Raw genomic sequence first — 22,966 nt, 5'->3', positions numbered from 1 at the left:
AAGATTTATCGTTTAGAGTACGACAATTGCCAAATTGTTGGTGTCAAGTTACCATCAAATGCACAAACGCTCATTTTACAACCTTAGAAAAGTAGAGTTTACGTCGTAGTGCATCTTTAGTGATAAAAGAGGTTGAAGTTTTTTTTTTTTTTTTTTTGAGGGAGAAGGCCTGTATCCTAACCAAAAAATTTTGAAAAGAGCTTATAGACTGGAAGTATTTGCAGAAATCTTCTGTTCGGCGAATTGAATTACAAAAGAAAAAGGAGTAAGACTTTCTGGAAAAACTGGATAATCTTTTCAACATTACTCATTTTTCTGCTTTGGGTTTCATTGACAATGAAGAAGATAAAATGTTTCTTCTTAGTCAGAGGGAAAAAGGACGACCTGGATGCATAATTGGAGCTGACATTGTCCTATTGGAGAAAGAGAGATCGAAACTTGTTGCAGTTTTGGATAAATGCAAAGTTAGTAACAGAGATGTGGTTCATATTTTAACTACTGTTGCCGAAGCATTGAATCAAGATGTAGATGCCTTGGTTATAAATAGATAATCTTTTCGCCTTGACGTCAACATTTGCGTCAGTTAGGAGCTGCAACTTGCAAGAAGCTTTTGGGTGAAATCGAAAAAATAAATGCTGTTACCGCGCACTGATACGAAAAATGTTTCCTGCATTAACAAAGACAGAGTTCGTTGACAGACCACCGGTTACTGTTACTTTCAATGTAAGTGAACGATTACTAGCAGTGTTTCTTCCAGACCTGTTTGGGGGGCACTGCCCCCTTGGAACTCTGAGAGCGCCCCCGGGAGTAGACCAAAATAATACGTTTATAATATCATAATAAATAGAATAGTATCAGCAGTGCCCCCCGGGATACTAAATGTGCCCCCCGGAAAATTATTTCTGAAAGAAACACTGATTACTAGCACTTCCGAAATTACCATCTGCCAAAGGAGAACATCAAGTAACTGCCGTCTATAGAACTCTGGAAAAATGTGGTTTTATTGATAAAGTCCAAGCTCTTTACTGTGACACAACCTCCGCAAATACTGAACCAATGAAACGTGCCTGCATCTTGTTCGAACAATATTTCGGAAGAGATATTTTATATTGTTATGCAGGCATCACATTTATGAACTCGTTTTAAAAGTTGTTTTCGAGTCAAAGTTCAATGATCGTTCCGGACCAAACATTTCTATTTTCAAACATTTTCAACAAGCTTAGAGTGATATTGACGAAACTAAATTCAAACCCAGCATACAACATGAACGCATTCAAGTCGTAGGCCTACATGACACTACCAATGACATTATTCAGATTGCTATGCAGAATATCTAGAATAACTTACCCAGGGAAGACTGCCTTGAACTTATTGAATTTGCTGTTATTTTTCTCGGCGGAGTTCCACCCAGAAGAATATCATTACGTTTCCCAGTAGCTTATCATCATGCCAGATGGATGGCAGAAGCCATATATTCCTTGAAGAGTTTACTCTTCCATGATTCATTTTCACTCGAGTAAAAGCCTGATTCACTTTCACTTACTACTCGTGATTCATTTTCACTTACTACTTATTCTTGAAAATCACAGAAAAGAGTTTGAAAAATGTCGATTATAAGTGCTTGTCATTTTATCTTCATAGGTGCTGCCGCCATCTATTGGATAATTCAAAAGCTCCCAATAAATGATCAAAAACTTTAGACTCTTTGGGGCACCATTTATCCTTATTCGATTGGAATGAAATTTTGCACAGGGCAGTATTTCGACAAGTGGCACCAAATGAAGGGGTGTCCCGAAAAAACTTCAATGATGTAAAATAAGGACCACCCTAATATATATATATATATATATATATATATATATATATATATTCTATAGCTATAGATATAGGTATAGTTTTAAAATGAAAACACTTGAGAACCTTATAAGGTTTATGGTTGAATGTGTTTAAAAATAAATTATAAACTTTTTAGTGTGAATCTCAAATTTTAAATCTGCAATTTACGTGTAAAAGTCGAGAGCACACTATTGATATTATGTTTGTTGTAAACTTCTCTTTCACATGGTGTGCAGTCACAATATTGTAATTACGTTAACTAGATGTATACATTGATGTTCGTTTTTTCTCCAGGTGAAATGCTTATAATGCATATTATTAGATTCAAATTTCACATTTAAACCATTCGTTTAAAGTAGTGAAATCGGTGTTTCAGCATTTTCTTGTAATATTTGTTACAGAAATAAAGAATAAAAACAAATGATGGTTCCAATTATTTCGGTAGATGTCCTTATCTCGGATTCCCTTGAGGTTGGAGACATGAAATTTGCTATTTGGACTTTTTGTTTGAAATAATTAAATATAAGTTCCAGGAATTTTAGATGCTTGACCTAGAACGGAAGGAAAAGAAGTGGAGGCTGTTCACTAAGATGGCCATACGAGACGTTCAAATTTTATGCCAGCCCTCGAGTTCAGACGAATTCCATGTGAAAATTACAGAAAGAATAATTCAAAACATTGCACATAGTAATGTGAGGGAGGAGATTTACTAGTCTATGTATAATATTTATCTTTTTACATATATATATTTCCATGAGATATAAGAAATGAATTTTTCTTAAGTAGACATTGTTTGCTGTTGTGACTGCTGCTAGCAGTTTCGATTTTAAAGGCGACTGATATATTTCAAATGAACTATTTAATTTTGTTTATCTGTGTCTAACCCCCCTTTTTTGAGCGTAGCTCAACAGTACGAAGTAACGGCCCTTTTTTCTGACTTTTTAAATAGAATTTGTGTACCAAAAGCTTCTTTATACATTTAATCTCTGTGTCCGTCTATTCGAGACACAAAAAATCTCAAAAACTACTTAAAGGATTACCATCAATTTTGGTCGGGATGTAAAGGGTTAAGATCTAGTAATTGAGTTTATTGATGGGGGTGATCCATCTAGTAGATAACATGATATGGATAATAAAAAATCAGTTCTCATTGTGAAGTAACTGTATATTGGATATGAAGTAATGATGAGATAATTGTATAAACTCTAATTTAATTCACCAAATTCGATTATTTTATTAAATTACATTATTAACGAAAGAAACATGAACTTTTGAAAACTCATTGAAAGAAAACTTTGATCAGGACTGTACATTTTTAGACATCTGTTGTAAACACATTTTTGTCAATAAACTCGACTAGCTTCCTTCTTTCCTTTCCGCATACCTTCAAGCATAGCCTGATACTTCCCGATTCATTGGACTCTTAGGTCATCATTCTTGAGTTGAACAAAACCACGAAGAACACAACAACAAGGGGTATTCTACACACGATTAGGATAGTGCAGGATCATCGGAGACAAGCAGATCCCACCATTGGAGGACGACCGACTCCATAAGTCAAGAGTACCATTCTGTCGGTTCATCGCCGCAGACACCTTTAAGTTTGTCAGCAGAGTAGTGGAATGAAGATGTAGGAAAACATCATTGGAAACGCATGAAGACGAGAGAACTCGACGCCCCTTGCAGATCAACAGAATAGAAATCCAGGTGTTGACTGTCTCCAGCTGTCTAGGCTGCTTCAAGGGAAAACATTCATCACTGCAGATGACTAGGACGACGCCAGTCTCGATGGATCTATCAGGCTAGTGCAAGTCCTTTATCTTTCAATCATAACCTATTTCTCTCTCTCACCTTTTCCCTACTAGTCATCTTCAAAATTGAAACATTTGAATTTCATTTAAATACATTCATAATTTCGTTATTAAGTACCGTGTTGTGCATCAGTTCCATCCCCTATTGTTACATTATTCTATGAATATTTTAGAGATTATTCTGAGCTACAACTGATGACACAGCAGCGGCACATCATGCATTCTTGCTGATGGTTATCCTCAGTGCTGTTGAAATGAAATGAAATCTTTAAGTTTTACGTCCCACGGTTATGCCGGTTAGGCTAAAGGAGACGGTGATGATGAGAGATGAGTGAAATGGTGGAATGAAGAAAGTGGGAGGAAACGGAAGAACCCCGAGAAAACCCACGAGCACGGTGCTTGTCCACCACAAAGTTCACTTGACGGGGGCTGGGATCGAACCCGGGACCCCAAGCACCAGAGGTGAACGCTCTACCACTGAGCCACCGTGCCCCCCGTCAGTGCTGTTGAGATTAGCGGGTTAATTAATACACAGGATAATGTAAAATACTTATTTATCCTTGGAATACAACGTTAAAATGCAACTAAGTGACATTCTATTTGAAAAATCTTTAGATTCAAATATTTTCTATTTTTAAATATTCTTTAATTTTAAAGAATAATTAATTTAATTTGAGGTAAAAAGCCAAGTTATATTTAAGTCTGGGTTTAGTAAGGAGTTTGGTTTAACAAAAAACAAATCTAACTTCTTCACGAAGTGTGCTTATTCTTTTTTTAAATTAAAATATGATTTCTGTAGCCGTATTTAATGTTTCTAGTTATGAAATTAATTGTTCAATTTAAATCGATTTTAAGACTGAAAGAAGAGTAAGATTAATAAATGGGAGCACATGCTAATTTATTCAGTTGTTTAAATCAATGGTTCTCAACCTTTTTCGACTAACGACACATTTTACTAAATGTCCAGATCGTCGCGACACACGTTTGATATTTTTATTCGAAATAATAATAATATCTATTATAATAGTATAAACGAATTAGTTTCTATAATGACTCTATATAGCATTGAGCAATATTGCTACCACTGGAGGTGTTGACTGGTACAGTCTGTCTCAATTTCAAGTAATTATTATGAAATTCTTGATGATTTTAAATTCTAAAATTTCGCGACACACCTTAGGGGACTGCGTGACACACCAGTATGTCGCGACATATCAGTTAAGAACCACTGGTTTAGACTTTAAAAACTTGCCTTCGTAGCCAATCAGAATGATTTTAACCTTTTGTCACTCGCGCCAAATTTAGTAACATAACTACTCGCGCGTTTGCTTTTTTCCAACATTGACATTTTGAGATACAAACAATATATTTAGTAAACTTATTTGAAGTAATGCATGCAATTGTTGAGTAAATACTTAGGATATTTGGAATTGTTGCTATAGTGCTGTCAAAATGTCTTGATCCGTGGCAAAAATGCGAACTAAAGTTCAAACCATCGGCACATCCACGCGTTGAGCCAATAAGGGTTCAGCTGTTGCTAAACGAGAGAGCCTTGGCGAAAGGGAGTGAATTCCTTCAGCCGATAGCAACGCTTGGAACAGAAAACTAGGTGTCAAGTCAGTGTGTTTTATCTATAGCTTGTCAATATCTCTTCTCTGAGATCGGCTTTCGAAATCATCGAATCTAATGCCCTGAGTAGCAGTAAAAAGCTCGTGTAACTCATTGCTGCTCTTACGATTAGAATTCCTGTTCCGTCACATGTCCACAGTGATCGTACATCATCACGTGCTCCTTTCTTTTGGCAATCAAATAAAGACGTCGAAATAAAGTCATTAATTTTGCTCTTGAAGTTGCTGTACAGTTGCAGTGCGTTCTTCGCCGAAACTTGTTCGTAATTTATCCAAATAATTGTTAGTACATTTTACAATTTCATCAATCACGGCTATATCGATAAATTTCGAAAAAAAAAAAAAACTGTTTACTCAGTGATACCCTTAGCAGTAAACTTCGGTTCTAGCATCTTTTTCACAATGTTTTTACACTTTGTCTTTGCTGATGCTGCCAGTTACTATTTACATTTTGTTTTTCTGTCTTTCCCAATGAAACAATATTTTCACTGTAACTGTAATTCACATCCATATCGTTTGCATCTGAATCTGCATCTACACTGTTCTTATCTGCTTCACTATCATGATCAATATCATCTTCATTCACTTTTTCATTACTTCAATTCGCATCACTTTCAGCAGCCACTAATTTTCGATAGTTAACATCAGACTCATCACTAATATTGTCAAGCCACTTCTCTATCTCACTTCTATTCAAGAAGCGAGACGTTGCTTAGAAAAACAAAACTTCACTCATAAACAATAATTATCACATTAACGATCGCGCGTTGGAAAATTTCAAACTCCATAAAAATATATGTTTGCTAGTGTTATCACGGAACTACTCGCGCGTTTGAAAAAAGCAAACGCAGACGAAACTATTTCCTCAACCTGTACTGGAAGCTACTACAATTGCAGCACGTCAGCGAGCTTTAGGGTGAAAGAGGGGAAGGAGCCACTTGAGGAATAGCAGTGAGGGTGACTCCGCTAATGCGACCCCATTCGTAAAAATCATTAGTTTTTACTCACCTGTTTGCTTTTTTCCAACAGCGCGAGTGACAAAAGGTTAATAACACGTTCGGTGTTTATTGTGAGTAGTGGCACTTTGGTATCCAAAAAAGAAGAAATAAAAGCACTATCTGTACCAATGACACTAATGTATCACCAGAGAAAGAATATCTAGTTTTCAAGGTTTGAACACATCATAAATTAAGTCAAACTTTTACGGAAAGTTTGGTCCTTCTTTAGCCGACTTCCGTAGCGCCTTCCAGTTAAAATTGAAGAAAATTATTTTTAAAGAAAAAATATGCACAGGAAATTGTCAGTACTTTTCTTTAGTTAATCGTACCAGCTTGCTCTTTGTAACAACAGAGGCAGATTTAGATTTTCCCTACCTTACTCTCACTGTTTCCTGTCTATTTCATGACTCGCTTCCTAAATTTCTCGTGCGCACACCACTTTAGTTGATGAACTTTGTCGGTCACATTGTAAGCCTTCCATTGAAATGCTTCCATCTTCTTTTGAATGTCGAACGTAACTGGCAGTTTCCTGGCTGTATGCGACTCTTTTTGTTTTGGTTGGTCCATTCAATCAACGCCATCTTCCCTGCACGTATTGTTTCAATAATTACTTAGGCATAACCTTGACTTAATTCCGAGTTCTCTATCTCAGGTTTATTGTTTAAGTCAAGATTAATTATACAACACCATTTCTATCTCATTAGATTTCTTAACACCGTCTATGGTCGATAATCTCACATAGTAACAACTTGTGAGAAAGTAAGTGTTGCCAGGGCATTTGTTTGAATATTTCGAAAGTACTTCTACAATACTATTCACGATGGCGTAATCTGTACTTTACTTGTTTTGCGTGTATGTGGGAAAATGAAAAATGTAGTTACACGCTCCACGCACATAGGTTAGAGCAGACAATGGTATATGCATATCAATAATGATGCAGTAATTTATAGAAATCTCTTTTAGCTCGCGAACAGCACATTTAGTCTTCTCAATATCGGAAGATGGATCTAATGCTTTAGGGGAAGACTATATTCAAAAACCCATTCAAGTTATATTTCAGTTGTAAGATAAAACTTTGGGAGAATTCTACAATTTCTAGGGGGTGGTGGATTTCTATCCTGGATAAATAACAAAGTACCGGAGAACGAACCCTTAACCATCTAAAACGCAGAATCGGATTTCCCAAAATAGACCCCATGGCATAACAATACTTCTCTCATCATTTTCAAAGAATATTAGTTTTGATATTAATATAGGTCATATTTCAGTAAAGCTTTAATCCTTTGAGGACTGTTGTTATTCTTTCAAATTCCATTGTCTATATGACATGTTAAATAAGTGCCCTCCCTCCATATCAATAATCACACACACACACACACACACACACACACACACACACACATATATATATATATATATATATATATATATATATATATATATATATATATATATATATATATATATGAAAAGAAGGAGAGATCCACTATAAAAGTGGAGAAGTACTTAATTTCTCTTAAGGGATTAGAATAAAGATTAGTCGTCATAGTAGTTGAGGGAAATAACACCTTTTGTGCTCTCTTTTCGCCTTATTTTTATGATCTTTTTTTTTCCTTATCTACTATGAAAATTGCCCCTGAAAATCGTAACCCTGAACTCATAGTGAAATGTTTAATGAGTGTATACTTCAATATCAATTTTACCACAATTAGTGGCGTGTTCCACGTTTTAGAAATTAATTGTTTTTTGTTGTTTACGAGAAATACGAATGATCTTTTACACTCATGCTTATAATTTTGTTCAGCTTAGTGAGATCTATCAATTAATATATGTCTCATATTTGGACATTTTATTCGTTAAATGCTATTTCTATTGTAAAATTTTGGAGATTACTATCCCTTTTAGCAACGAGGTTACTGAAATGAAATGTGGACCTACAGCAGAACGTGTATGTCAGAAAGCGAGGGGATAGATCCAAACTATTCTAAAGCCAACTACGTTAACCATATCCAGGTATGAGATCTTGCATAGAATTTGGGACCAAACTAAAGCAAATTTTCTAAATGATACAAAGAATATATGTATTCATACTACTGTATAGATACACTTGAATTGCGGGAGCTGTGGTGGCTCAGTGGTAGAATATTCACCTCTGGTGCATGGGGTCCCTGGTTCGATCCCTGCTCGCGCCAAGTGAACTTTGTGGTGGACAAACATCGTGTGCGTGGGTTTCCTCAACGTTCTCCCGTTTCCTCCCACTTTCTTCATTCCACCATTTCATTCATTTCTCATCATCACCGTCTCCTTTAGCCTAGCTGACATAACTGTGGGATGTAAAACTCAAAGATTTCATTTTTTCATTTATAACTTGAATCCCTATAGAGTCACACTAGGTAGCCAGGAGGCTCGAGCCAATGTGATAATAATGTGTTGAAGGTGAAACCCTGAGTCAAACTATAGTTTATGGTCTCCTTACTATTCCATATTTCGACATTCTCTGCAATCAAAATGAAAGATGACAGTTGCCTAATCACTACAATCAAATTTTTGTTTTCCTTTCTTTGTATCTTTGTGTGTGTGTGTGTATGTTTAAAATAAAATGATTGCTAAGTGCAAAATGCAGTAATCGAGTATTGGCCGAAAAGTGCCATATGAATTTAGCATGTATCGCAAGTAGACTTAATCTCACAGTATACTCAGTTCCATAGTACCTCATAAAATGAAATAATACATACTTGTGAAAGCATGCGGACGTAGTTTTCACCACTGATAATTGAGGACATGCGTTTCGTCATGTGAAGGAATATTTTTCTTTTCTGTCATCTGAAGGATTTCTAAGAGACTAGATAAAATGTAAGTGTGAGATTTTTCTGACATGTTGGAACCTGCATGGGGCAAATCTCGGAGGATATAAGGGAGACATGTCCCCCTTAATCTTGGAACTGAGAGTTGTATCCTCCTCAATAGTCCGATTTGAAATGTGTTTTTTTTTTTTTGGGGAAGGGGGGAGAAATGATGATTTCTGCCCGACTTCCACTTCATCTACATCGCCTGATATATAATAAACAACAGGTTCACGTCAGAAACAGATTCATCTACCTTAATATAAATCTCCCATTCCCCTCCAGAATAGGCCTCAAATCTGCCCGCCTCCCAATGTTGAAGACAACTCTGCTCCCCTGATTCTCCACAGCATTATTTTTCTACTTCATAAATATTTTGAACACCGATTAAAAAAAAAAAAAAAAAAAAAAAAGATTATGGGAACGGTCTTACCCGTGCCCCCAATATTGAAGATAGATTTGCAACGCTGCTGCAATATAGCTCTTCGTTTCATCCCATGTAGCATAGAATTAAGAATAAAGTGGCAGGTGGGTCACGAACGCCTCTAGTCACGAAGAGGTCGCCCCACGAACATAATATCCGAACAAATTTTGACGAATAAACACACACACGGCTTTGGCACCATGATTTCACCTCTCTAACAGCAACAGCTATACTCAGGTTTGTGCGCAGTGAATATTGTCGTTGATGCGTTCTTCTTGATGCTTTTATTTTATTTTATTTTATTTTTGCTTTTTGAATTATGACTTCTCCTCCTCTAGCATCTTCCTGTGCTAACAAGTATCAACCACAATAACAAAGTTATACAACATTACTGTGTACAGTAATAAAAGTTCTTGACGTTTTTTGACGTTCAATATCTTGCGCTTAGAGAGAGAAAACGAAATAACGCACGTGCCTGCCAAGTTAGTCTGACCATCGATCTTCAACAATACAAGCACATTGCGCACATACAGAAGTCATAGCTCGTCCAGTGTCGAAGAGAAATGAAGGTATCGAACCAGCTTGTTCGTGTGTGTTTGTTGTATGGTTTGAAGTGGGCCTGTCATCTGCTGCATCAAGTCACTACATATGACAGGGAATTGGGAAGAATGCCGTGAGCGAACGCACCATCAGACATTTGTTCCAGAAATTTCGTTCTGGAGATGTGAGCCTTTCTGATGAACCTTGCAGTGGACGACAACCTGTATTGGATGACGAGGGCCTGAAAGCACCCTTCGAAGAGTACAGTGGCCTAACGTGTGATGAACCTGCAGAAGGGTTTCATGTTTCTGATGAAACAGTCACACTACATCTGCCTTGGATAAAGATAGGGATGTCATACAAGTTAAGCAAGTGGGTATCCTACACATTGTTAGCAGCCAACAAAGAACAACAATACAGTCTGTTTGTTCTTGCTCACTGGTGACGAAAACTGGGCCCTCTATGACACTCCCAAACGTACCAAACATTGTTTGTCTCCACATGACCATGTTCTTCACACTTTAAGACGTCTTCATACACGAATTGTCGGCCTATGGTGCATTACGAACTCTTGCCACCTGGTCAGACAATTACTACTGACCTCTTCTCAGCAGCTGCAAAAAGTGCACCTTGAGGTAGACCTACTCAGCATTGGTAAATCACAAGGGTATGCTGTTCCTGCACAACAATGCCAACTTACATGTGGGAAAGAAAACCCGGCAGATATTGTGCCATGCACCATATTCACCGGACCTTGCGACAACAGTTTATCATCTGTTTCATTCTCTCAACAACAACCTCGTTGGGGATCCTTCACAAAGGAGGGAGATCTGCGAAACGCACTCACGAGCTTCTTTGCATCAACGTCTGCCGAATTTAATCGCCATTGTGAAGCTTCAGGAATGTTGGCAAAAGATGTTGGGTCTTGCTGGAGATCACTTCGAAACCTAAAGATACGTACTGTCCACTGTATTGCTCTTTGTTTATCACTGCTCTAGAATGGTAGGAATTTTTTGATTACTTCATATATATATATATATACACATTTGTTTACCTTTTTCAGTTCCGGAATATTTCAGTTCACAAACAACGTTACGGAACGGATTAAGTTCGTAACTCGAGGAACCACTATATATTATATAATTTGTAAGTAAATATAAAGGAACAATAGCGAAGATTGTAATGGTTTACTTATGATTTCCGTACACACTTGAAATCCCGTTAGATTCTTAAATTCGTTTTTTATAAGCCCCGTATGAGTAAAACCAGGGAAGGAGTTTTCTTGATAAAAGGCTTGTTCGGTAATAATGTTGTCAAATGTAGTGTACAATACTATTGTGTACTATTGCCATGGAAATATAAACTCAATTAATGTTTGTATACATTTAAAATTATTATTATTAGGACATTTTACAATTTTGCTACGTGAAGGAGGGGATAAGCTAGATGGTTATCACTGAACACTCACATTGTCTGACTTCAAACAAGTTTTGAATTTATAGTGTAAATTTTGCACGTAATCTACGTATTTACAGTTATAACTATGACTTGTTAAAGAGTTCTAGGCACTATGTGATGAAGGTGATAGAGATTGTGGGGAACACAGATATTAATGTCAGATAGACATTCCTCACATAACATATTACAATTAACTTATATAAACATTCACCACCAAAAATGACAAGAAGATTACTCCTCTTATTTGAGTATTGATGATCAATAAAAGTGGTAGTCTTCAGCGATATTAGAGTGTATGAGCGATATTAAATTACAGCATTTGTTGCAGAAAAACCGAGATATTTGGAATTTTTAACAATTTTGCAGAAGGACGTAAAATATAAATTCTGGACGTCTGAGAAGTCTATGCATGTAATACATTTATTATTAATTGTAATATACAGGTACATATAAAACATAACATATATAGCAAAATCTGTAAGGAAAAGATAATGTTGCGAAATCACGCGAGTCTGTTGCGGAATAAGAGAAGAGTACTACGAAATAAATACCAATTGCCGTCTGAACTTTAAAACAAAATTGTTCAGTTTCTAACAGCAACAAAATAACAACACATACAGAGAATGAAGCTATTAAATGATTTGGTCTGTTATTATTTGCTAGTTTTGTAATTGGTAATATATAATAAAATAAAATATGTTGCAAAATTAACCAAAGTTCCGATATTCTACTGTTAGATTTAGTATGAGAATAGCAGGTGAATGGAGAGAGTGAAGATAGCGCAAAAGGTTGTGCGGATTTTGTGTATTGCGATTTTTAGCAATTATGTACTTTTTTATTATTATTTATTAACTTAATTCTATCCAAAATAATCGCATCATAGATTATCTTTAACATAACAATTAAAACAGTTATAATATGCAATGAAGATTCTATAAAAAAAAAGAAGAAAGAAAGAAAGAAAGAAAGAAAGAAAGAAAGAAAGAAAGAAAGAAGGAAAAGATAAATCTTCTATAACTGCGTTGCTCAACCTTTCTGATGTCGCGGACCTGTTGTAGCAACTTTTAATTCTCCGTGACCATTTCCTCGTGAAATCAAAAATAATTTTTAAAAATATATTTTACATATCATTAAAATAAAGTGATAAATCACAATTTCACAACACCAAATATGTTACTCATAACGATGAAATACTGTTGTAAATGGACATATTTGAAAAAGTGCAATCATACCAACTGGACTTAATATCACGAATTCAACAGTCACCTAGTATGATGTGGTGATCTAGGACGTATCTTTTAGCATAGGTAGGTAATTTTGTTATTTCTACTTTCTTGGTAAGCTATTCTTCTCAATTACTTGAAGTCTAGGTAATGCATATTACAAATATTGCAGGTCTGAACAGCATTATAAAATAAAGTTTAATAAAAATAAAATGCAAGTAAACCCCATTTAAGTCTCTCACGGCCCTTCGGGGTTCCACGAATCACTGATTAGGAAGCTCTGTACTACAACATAGGAAGCACGTTTCTGAAGAAAACGAAGAGTGATGACCTTGCTATTGTAACGCTATCTACTTCTTTTATATATATTGAAACAGATGATAAACAGATGACAAAACGTATAAACAATTATTAACAATTAGGGAAACAATTTAATTATGTATAATGTGGGAAAATCGAAACAAATATTTGTTTGCAAATGGTGCATATAATATACTATAAATTTATGCAATTTAATATGTTGAGTAATGATAGTTGAACAATTTTTTACTAGTGAATCAACTAGATAATAGGCCGGGGTGCCCACAAGGGGGGGCTATGAGGCAAACTGCGTCATTGAAATATTTGGGGGGGTTAAAAATCTATATAAATATGTTTGGCGGGGGGGGGGTAAAATTAATCGAAAATATTTTTTTTCATGGAAGAATACCTATGGATAGACAATTGCGGGGGGGTGCGTCATGGACATAAGGGGGGTGGGCACCACTGTAATAGGTTAGCAGTGTGCTTACTAAGAACATATATAAACTAACATAATACAATTGGATACAATTATAATAATTATATAATCGAAATGTATTTATATCCGCCACTTTATGTGAACTTGGCAACACTGAGAATAAAGAGTCCAAAATTATTCTTCTAAAATTAAGTATTTAGGAAGCAGTTAAGGAATCACCGGTACTTGAATGGTAATAATATGGAGATTTTACACGTCAGCTAACGATGTGAACAACTAAAATTAGATTGATTTTTTATATCTCAACACATCATTCTTTTTCTCTCTTAATTTTGCTTTGTAATGTGATTCAAAGTTACGAATGTTGCTTAACATACGCATGTAAATTACAAAAAAAAGTTAACAGTTCCGTGATTTCACTTTCTTTTTAAGGTTCGTTGTTAAACAAACAATGACTAAGAAGTTTTGTAAGCATATCAATGGATTTATAATGAGACTCGTATGGAATCACTGTTCGGTTAGGTCAGTGTAGAGAGAAGAAGAAAAGTAATATATAAAAAGATCATATTTGTGTTTCTATTTCAGTGGCGTAATCACACATAGTAATGAAGTATTTGTTCTGAAGCTCGTGGATTCGGTTTATAGAGCATAATAATTAATTAAACATTTTATCGATTAAAAGTACATAAAATAAAATTTCAAATCAAAAGTTAAGAAAGATTTAAGTATACCATATTAAAATGGTACGTAATATGTTACTTTAAAATTTTCATGAATAATATGATTATTTTGATTGTTTTATTTGTATTAAGTATAACTCAAGATTTTTCTTTGACGTTAAATAAAAAGAAGTATACTTGCTTTCATACAGTGTAAAATGATAGGAAGTAGCTATGAACGATTTCGTAATGAATTATATGGTATTTGTGAAGAAATTGAAAAATAATTTTTAAAAATAAATCAACTGGCCCAGTCATATTTCATTTTAGAAAAATAAAATATTATTTTATATTAAAGTGTATGTTTGTGTATTTTATATATATATATATATATATATATATATATATATATATATATATATATATATATATATATATATATATATATATATATATTACATTTTGTGTTGTTTATCGTTTATGAACGAAATAGAACTATAGTGCTATACTTGCTTATTTTTGAATACATATGTTAGAATTTACATGTTCATATTATACCTTATTGTGTATTGTTAGTTATAAACAAAAATCATCAAATCAGAAAAAATGTAATGGACACTTTTGAACAGAAATGTTTATTGACTAAAATTTTATTGACTAGAATATTTATGTAACTATAATATTTCAAAAAATTGAAAACGTTTGTGCAATCAGAAATTTTGATTAAATATTTAAAAAAAAGAGAGAACAGAATGTATTCTAACGATAGTTATCTGTTGCAAAGTGGAAAAACAATAATAATGACATCTTTATTGTACTGATGATATGTGATATACTGTTGTAATTTTTATAGTTAGTTTCTAATACCATGGGCCATACTGTTTACATACTTAAGATGAAAAATAAAATACTTAAAATAGTACTTTTATATATTCTTTTAAAAACAAATACTGGTTGATCATTGGTTCGCTTAACAACATACATTTACGCTGAGCCATGGATTTTGATATTGTTTTTACAATGTATTTTGTCCTTCTTGTACCAGCTGTTCTTTTTACGACATGACCTTGTTCCCAAGGGATGTCTTCTCAATTTTATGGTAATATCTATCAATGGAAAATGATAGTCCATGTTATCACAAATTTTAAGCATACAAGAAAATGAAACAAAAGTGTAAAGAAACGTTTTAATTAAAATTTGAGTAACTTTTAACTTAATACTTTTAACTAAATTTTTAAAGAGAAAATAGTTCAATAAAAACTTTGAAACTTAAACACAATTTTCATGCAAACAAAAATACAAACAAAAATCTTATAAAGAAAACTTTATGGAAAGGGAAAATAATTTGAAATTTTCTACCAAGCTGAAAAATTCTTGAACCAAAAATATTTTATACAAAAGATTTAAAATCATATTTCGATGCAATCAAAATAAAATTAAGGAAACTTTCAGAAAGGAATATCTATTAAAATTTTTACCGACAGAAAAGTATGCAAACAAAATTTCAAAAGGAAATTATTTTCAAACTAAAAAATTGATAAAATATCTTTAATATGATATAATAGAAATTATAATCAATTTTTTACACAGAAAGCATAACGAATTAAACATTTTATCGACTAAAGGAACGATGTAAAACAAAATTTCAAATTAAAAGTTAAAAAGAAACAAAAATTATGAAATCCAAAGCATAATGAAAAATGAAAATAATATTTTAATATCTATTTTTACAAACAAATACTAGTTGATCACTGGTACTCTTAAAAACATACATTTTTGTTGAATGATGGATTTTGACTATGTTTTTACAATTTATTTTGCCCTTGTTGTACCAGCTGTTCTTTTTACAGCATTTGTTTCCAATTGATGTCTTCTCAACTTTATGGAAATATCTACTAGTGAAATATGGTAATCCATATTATCATAAATAAATCACCTATATATTAATTCGATGTGGATAAGTTTCCCGCAGATTACATAAATGTTGTGTAAGATACATTAAATTAAATACTTTTCAAAATAGCACCTCTTTTTAAAAATATACTTATCTTGTAACACATACTGTATATAATGTTGTAACTATATTTTAATTTTGTTTCATATTTAGTTAAATCTAAACATTAAAGAGCAGATAAATATTTTATTGTGTTCTCTACGCGAAATAAGTGTTATATTTTCTTTTCTACATTTCTCTCTTCACAAAACCTTCCTGACTATCTATTCACTTGCCTGTGGTTGGTTCACCTGAAGATAAAACGACATATAGCAAACAAGAATCTTCAACAAGTAATGACAAACAGAGTTAGGAATATTTTTCTCTGTTGTATGACTTGAAACTCAGAATTCTTTCTTGCGTTGCTGTATATGCTTCTTGATAATGACGTTTGATATACTCTAATTACAACTGGTTAATTGGCATAAATAAAGAATATATTCTAAACGGAAAGATTTGCTATGGAACATTTGGAGAGACCTAAAGGCAATTGGATTGTTATTGGGATTCCAACCAGGTTAGAAGTAACTGTTTTTTATGCGGCTGGAATCGTAGGATCAAAGGAAAGCATTACATGGAAAGCAATTAGGCTTTTCATACGCAACTTGCTTCTAGAGAAAGCAAGTTAAAAAGTAATAAAGAAACACCTTATTGATACCCAAAGAGGTGATGATGTCTCTCCTACAAATAAAGTTTGTTTTCATGAAGACTTTTATGAAGGAAAGGAAGAAAGGAAGACGACAGTTGAAGTATCCAAGGGAAAAGTTTCCAAGACTGACAGATGCTGAGATGAATATGTCTTAATTGGACCAAATATACAGCAGTTTAGAAAACATGCAAATTTCGAAGGGTTGCGCAATGAAATTAAGAATAGAACATGGATTTCATGGGCAAAAGTTTACAGAAAATTTGCTGAGAAGCAGAAAACGATCAATGTGCACAGTTAGTTAAAGAAGAAATGGTGTTTGTTACCACAACATGGAATATAATATCTCACTGAAAGTCACAAATTCAGATTTTTCTTAGCTAACTTGGAAGCTGTGTCAGATGAACATAATGAGATATTTCGTCATTCAATTCAAGTCTTGAAACCGAGACATAAAAGAAAGATATGTTTCGAAGTTTACAGACCACTGTTGAACTTGTACGTTACCGCATATGCATAAGCGGAAGCGTAGATAAATGTTTGTTTTAGATACTAATGTTTGTTGTACGAATTTTTACTACTGAAAAATTGACATGGACGTTTATTACAAACAATAGTTTTTTCACGTGTTTCTCATATACACATATGTGCACGTGTACACTCAATACATCGGACGTATTAGAGTAGGTTTCATAGCTGCTTGGAACATTTCTTACAAGCAAGGTTTTCCAAATGTCACACTCTGATTTGCTTGAAACTCATGGAGTGAATAAAAGAATCAAAAGTAGGATATACGTGTTTTTTTTATATTGACCAACGTGGGGGATGAAGGGGATAAACACCCCTATAAACTACGAAAATTAGGCAATACGACATCATATAGGAAGGCCATAACGACCAACTCACTCTATCGATTCGCTAGACGTTTTTAAAATTCGTAGAGGAAAGAAACAGTAAGGGGGAAACACTGTAATAGTAGTCGATGCATCTGCAAAAGGCGAATCAATTACGAATATGTGTTATCTCCATGCAATGTGAGAAGTTCTATGAATTCCTGTTGCTGTGGAGAGATTTAAGGGAAACAATAGATGGATCTCTAGTAAAGAGTGACCAAGTACAGTTAGTACAGTTTGACTTATTGTTTGTACCTGTTTTATAAAACAATATCTTGAGTGTTTAGGGCATGTTTACATCACACGATACTAAAAATTAAATGATAATTACGAAGAATTCGTAACGCAATTGGACACTGGATTTATCCTCGATAAGCGTGTTTTAAGTGAAATGTTATCACGTATTAATAAAAAGACACTTACGCCAGAGTAAAGCGTCTATCAGAGCAATATGTTCAAGGACGTGTGTGTTGATAAGTCACCAGTGAACAATGGTCAATGTGCTAATCATATACTTTGTGTCATACCCATTTTAGATATATACCCATTTTAGATAGTTCTTTATAGCTTTGACTTATTACGGCCCAATAAACATAATGATTAGCATGCTTTATTGTGCGTGTATATATATATACAAGGAATTTCTCAAAGGGGGCCTTCTTATATGGACAGATTGACATGCGGAAAATGGATGCAGAAGAGGAACTCCTTGTACCGCGTCCCTACTGCCTTGCTTCTGATAGCATTATGTTATTCAGACATTAGTTTCTCTAAACTGTGTAGACCCGCTTACTGTAGCACCTTTCCTTTGTCCGCAATGAGGTGTTAGACGTCGTTTTGCCGCCATTTGCGACAGCTTGTATCTCTGAAATGACGCCCAATTTAAGAAAATGTCACATAAACGTTTTGCTTGTTTTCGTGTGTGGAATCACCTCCCCAGCGTTGTAAACGACCTTTAGTTACACCCTGTATATATATATATATATATATATATATATATATATATATATATATATATCCCAAACTTTGGTGCCATTTTCCTCGAGACTCGAAAATAGTCTCGTCCTCAAATTACTATAAATGCGCAATTAGAGATTTATTCAAGCGTGGAAACTTTTACCATTGGCATGAGCGGTAGATTCTTCGTAACATAGTGTTATAAAATAATTGGTATAACGTAGAAGAAATTTAACTCGAGAGAATACCATAATAATTTGATGAAAACTGATACCATGCTTTTGAACCTTTATAAAACTGAAAGAATTATTTTTCAATCGCTGTTAAATTGGAGTGAAGAGCTTGCGGTAGCATTTTGTTTCTTTAAGTATCAAGTTCCTTGTTAGTTATGGTTTCCATAGCAACTTAATTATAGCTTGATTAGTAGAGTAAGTGACCACGGACAACATTAAAAAGACGTACCAGACTAATAACCTAGCTAAGAGGACTTCTTACTCTGTAAACTCTGTTTTCGTTAAATTTCCACCTATTTGTAAAACCTTTTAGAAGTCTAGAGAAGAAAAAAATGTATCACAAAATTGTTATTTTAAAATCAGTGTATACTTACCAAAAAGTTACTCGATTCTTCTGAATTAGCCTGTTGCTTTCTAGACTTCCAAACTATGCTTTGCATAAGAATATAAAGTTTTGTAGAAGCAGTGTCCGTCCGTTCATCCATCCATCCATATACAATATATATCTATATATCTATATCTATATCTATATCTATATCTATATCTATCTATCTATCTATCTATCTATCTATCTATCTATCTATCTATCTATCTATCTATCTATCTATATATATATATATATATATATATATATATATATATATATATATATGTATATAAATTTCACGCAAGTACTGAAATAGTATGAGATTGATTGATTCAATTGTACCCCTCCCTGATGCAACTGTGCCATAAGTGTAACAGATTATAATTTTTCAGCTATGGTCCGTAGACCACAAGTCCGCATCGAAACCTGTTTTTGTGATCCTCTTTGATTGAACATTAAGTTTTTACTCTATAACTAACTAACTAACTAACTCTATGGCCTATGGAACCCGGAGGTTCAATGCCACGTTCACAAAAGCTCTCTACTGACTTCTATCCTTAGCTAACTGCATCCAGTTTCTACTTTGTATTCCAATCTCTGTGAGATCCATCTTAATATTGTCCTCCCATCTGCGCCTAGGTCTTCCTAATGTCGTTTTCCGATTGGTCTTCCATTGATTCAAGACTTTGAAAGCGTAGAGCATAGTCACGGTTGGAAGACAGACCTTAAAAGTGTACAACATGGATGAGGACATTGTAGATCAATGATGATCAACAACAGACTGTGTGCGTTTTAGCGGTACTAATGCACTATCATAGGCCAACAGGCTAGATCTCGTCTTGAGGGGCGGGGTGAACGTAGTGAGTACGTGTATTTGTCCATTTAATGTCCGTGTAATTGTCAAAATGTGTCTGCGTTAGAGACGAAAATTAAAATTGGTTAGGGTGTTTCCAGGCATTCCATAACTCCACTAATCATAAGACTTCAAGATTTTAGTGATAAGGTAGAACACACCACGTCTTAGGATTCTCAACTACTCTATAACGAACTGAAGTGGAAATAAGCACATTTTTACGGCAATAAACTTTCTGAACATATTTCGATCAAACGTTGGGGGCTCCTTTTCTGGTTATCAGAAATGCACATATACTTCTCATTTATATCATAATTCTAACTTGAATTGTAATATAGATTAGAACTACTGATATAATAATACATATTATTATTCATAAACCCTTTGATCTTATTTAATTTTTTTAATAGTTTATTTTGTGAAAATTCCTAGAACTTTAGTTTATTGTATTTTATTGACATTTCATGTCTCGACTATACAATATTATACAGTTATACAGATTAGGGTATACAGTTTGCAGATGACATGGCGCTTGTTGCGGAATCTGAAGAGCAAATCAATAAGATGTTAGAAAACCTGAGGAAGGACTGTGAATAATATGGGATAAAAATAAATGTTAGAAAGACAAAAGTCATGGTAATTGGAACAAAGTGGTAGGTGTCAAATATAGAAGTAGGAGGGAGAGAAATAGAATAGGTGACTAGTTTTCGATAAGTGGATAGCATTATTACGGATTGTATGAAGTGTGAACGTGAAACAAAAGCAAGCATAGGAATCTTTAAGGAATTGGAATCGGCGAAGGAAGATTTAAGAAAGAAAATACTATTTTGTGGGACTTTGAGTAAAGAGTTGAGTAAAAGACTCATAAAATGCTTCGTTTGAAGTATTGTACTGTATGGGTCAGACAGATGGACATTACGCAAAAATGATGAAAAAATACTACAAGCTTTCGAAATGTGAGTGTGGAGAAGAATGTAGATAATTAGCTGGTTCGAGCGGAAACGAATGTGAGTATCTTTAAAATGGCGGTGGAGAAAAGAACAATTTTAGACATTATTAAGAAGAGAAATTGAAACTGGTTGATACGTTGGCTTAGAAGAAACCATACCATAAGGAACGTGCTAGAGGATATGGTGGCAGGAAAGGAAGGGAGACGACGAAGGAGATTGCAATTAATGGACAATATCAAAACAGAATAATCGTATGTGAAAACGAAGAGGTTAGTTGAAGACCGTGCAGCATGGAAGCTTCTCAGTTGCAGCATGTGACCTGCCAATACTGGCAGAATACCTATGGTGATGATGACAGGTCTCGTAACATTGTATATACAAGAACTAGTTATTTCACAGCATCATTTACTAAGTTTTTTTGGTGCAAAACGAAAAGGTTTATATGAGTATTTGGTTGTATGTGTTTGACGAACTATCGAAGGGGCACATGATTTAGAGGTTGAGAGGACACTATTTGAGTACACGTCTTGAGAATTCCTAACAGACAAGGAGTCCAAACCTCGAAAATATTTCAAACGTTAACAATTTACAATATATCCCACTGTTCTCGTTACCTCACTGACATGCTAAAACATATAATAACACAATAATAAGAAACGGAATTATGATGTATCTTTAGATTTAACCATTTAAACATTTACTGGTAAATAATTGGCTGAGATAAATATAAATGAAAAAGATTAGTAGTCCAGTTAATGTAACAATGTGTTCACAATATGGAAATACGTTCACAAAACACTGGCATAGCAGAGCTTGGCAGAAACAACCGGAAGCATAGATACGGAAGAAACGGAAAAAGCAGCTGAAGTGGCGCGCTATGAAAGCAATTGTAATAACAAGATAACAAAGTCCTAGACTCTTCGTTGAATGTAGTTACCAATACGATAGGTCACATTAGGAAGACAAACACACTTGAGCTTAGAAAGTTGCGGACAAATCAGGGAATTTCGGAAAATATATGCGAACAAAATTTTTTTTACTCGAAAGATGCAGAGATGTCCCCATAAATACTGACGTATGGTAACCTTTTCTTTATATATAATGCTACTGAAATACTTTCTATAAGGAATGAATGTAATGTAGTCATTTTTGGTCAAACATTGGTGAGTTGCTGTTAAAAGGTGTTCGAAATAAAATATTGACAACAGATTTGTATTTATGCATGGGCAATATCCAGGGATGGCTGACTTTCTCGGATCGTTTTTTTTCATACTTGTGTTTCAGAAATTTGAGAATTTATTATACACGTTCACACTTGTAAATATCGAAGAATCAAAAATCTGTTTAGCAAGAAGAAAGTAATAAAATTAACGGGTGATCATAGTAACAACTCCCGTAACAAGGCAAGATTTGTTCACACGGAGGAATTTCGAGTAGTTACTTTTGTGATGTTTGATCACTTCCTTGCAGAGTCGAAGAAAGAAACGTAGGAAAGAAACAAAAATATGAAAAATACTTAATAATGTAACAGACCTGATCCCTGAAGAGACATCATAATCTGCTACTCTTTTACATTCACACTATAGTAGTATGGATCTAGACTAGGTTCTAGTTCAAGAATGTATTTATCTACACAGACATCTAAGTTTATCAAAGTCTTCACCTAAGGAAATTAAAGAAATTAGCTCAGATGATTTGACAAATTGTCTGAACAATGATATAAGCATGCGTGTTTTTTTTCTGTCCTCTTGTGTTCAGCAGTTCAGCAGAGCACTCACTTTCGTTATTACGACAAAATGTTTACACAACTTCTCGTTGAATCAAAAATTATATTCTGAAAAACATAGGTTATGATAATGGGACCACCTTCACCCAAGGAAAAAAAAACGCAAAATGGTGAGTAATGAAATCAATC

General features: G+C 34.1%; 1 protein-coding gene across 1 annotated transcript in view; it reads right to left on the bottom strand.

Annotated features, from left to right (window-relative positions):
- Positions 1-6,780, bottom strand: part of LOC145666672 (BTB/POZ domain-containing protein 1-like) — a 107,613-nt gene extending 100,833 nt beyond the window's left edge. Inside the window, exon 1 of the mRNA XM_081734147.1 lies at positions 6,649-6,780. The gene's annotated coding sequence lies outside the window, so the exon portion shown is untranslated. The remainder of the gene's footprint in view (positions 1-6,648) is intronic.
- Between the last annotated feature and the right edge of the window lie 16,186 nt (positions 6,781-22,966).

This window comes from Thermobia domestica, chromosome 12 (assembly GCF_964235325.1).
Source record: "Thermobia domestica chromosome 12, izTheDome1.hap1.1, whole genome shotgun sequence".
NCBI classification, from domain to species: domain Eukaryota; kingdom Metazoa; phylum Arthropoda; class Insecta; order Zygentoma; family Lepismatidae; genus Thermobia; species Thermobia domestica.
Note: the sequence above shows the minus strand (reverse complement) of the source record. Positions and strands in the feature narration are given on the sequence as shown.